This window comes from Limulus polyphemus, unplaced genomic scaffold (genome assembly GCF_000517525.1).
Source record: "Limulus polyphemus unplaced genomic scaffold, Limulus_polyphemus-2.1.2 Scaffold4713, whole genome shotgun sequence".
Lineage (NCBI taxonomy): Eukaryota > Metazoa > Arthropoda > Merostomata > Xiphosura > Limulidae > Limulus > Limulus polyphemus.
Window position 1 is genome coordinate 21,142 of NW_013670323.1, and position 1,501 is coordinate 22,642.

Consider the following 1,501-nt stretch of genomic DNA (forward strand, 5'->3'; position numbering starts at 1 on the left):
ATTCAGCTACTCAGATTTTCAAAATAATGTTAATTTTTTTCTACTTTGTAAGGATTTTTGACAAATTGAGAAGAAGAAAACAAACTGTTACTTACATCATTTCTTATTATTATGTGTGTTTCTCATGGGTTCTTGAACGATCGATAAGACTCTTATGTCACAATTGGTCTAGAAAAATCTATAGCCAGTGGTTGTCAAAATTTTAAGCATAACAAAATGTGACCCGATTTCAACAAAAATGATTTGCTCATGTAAAAGTACATACGACTTTTTTGCGAAAAATCTGTACGTGATATAGAAAAATGGATATCATTTTCGGATTCAGCGTACAGGAACTACTGTAGAACACAGAAAAATTTTAAGACAATAAAACCATCTCGGGTCTGTATAATTGTTGCACAAAACCGAAAAAAAAATCGGTGAAGTCGTTCGTAAGCAATTGCATTTTCACGATAATAAAAAAACCTTGAGCTACAGCCTTATAATGTTTGTTGTTTTTGTAGCAGAAACCTGCTTTTGTTTAAAGACAGTCTTAAGGAATAGTCCTACTGTTTTGAATATAGTGTAGAGACCATGATGTAATATTGACATTATCCTGATAAAGTTATCCAACTATAGTTTATCTATTAACTATAAATTCCATTTACTTGAGACAGTCCAGTATGTGTGTAAACGTTTTTAGTCATTATTTTAAACATATTTTTGCCAACGAAGAGAAGCTTGGCGATTGGTCGAGAGGGTGGAAAGATTGAAATTGGTCAATAAATTTTTTCCACCTAGAAATGTTATATGAGAAGCTGAAAGTTATTAGAAATTGCTTTTTCTTTGTTTTTAGATGTTTGAAGAATTAACAAATGACTATTTTTATGAAGTTGTAACTATATTTTTAGATTAACTAGCTTGTATCTTTCTTGTAAGGCTGGATTTCGGCTAGTGATTAGCGTGCCGGACTGTGAATCTGAAGGTCCATAATTCACGTCCAGTTATTACTAAAAAAACAAAATACACTCTACACTTTGGTGCCATTAGTGCCTTATAAAATTGATAGTTAAGTCCCAGTATTTGATTGAGTAGCTCAAGAGTTGGTGATGGGTGCTGTTTATATGCTGCCTTCCCTGTATGTGTTACTTCAAAATTACGGATGGTTAATGCATATAGCCCTTTTTGCACGAATATCCAAAAGAAACAACTATTATTATTGTAAAATTATAAAATAAAATAATTACTTTGGTTAAAGATGATTAATGGCTAATGATTTTCAAATACTTGTTAGTGATGGATAATTTGAAGGTGGACATTTTTTGGATCACTCTCCGTGGATCAGAACATCCTATACACCCTAAGCTCTTTATTTTAAGGGTGTAGAATCTATCCCAGACTCCATTCTTTTTTCCCTGCAAGGAATTTGAGTTTTAGCACAGAAGGATTTTTCCATCATGCGAAAGAAAAACGGATGGCGTATACTGTTGTTGTTTCTTCCCATCTTGAATTATTAGATATC

At 32.3% G+C, this 1,501-nt stretch overlaps 1 protein-coding gene across 9 annotated transcripts in view; it reads left to right on the plus strand.

The window, feature by feature from the left end:
• Positions 1-1,501, plus strand: part of LOC106471583 (type-1 angiotensin II receptor-associated protein-like) — a 24,538-nt gene that overhangs the window by 20,656 nt on the left and 2,381 nt on the right. The window lies entirely within an intron of this gene.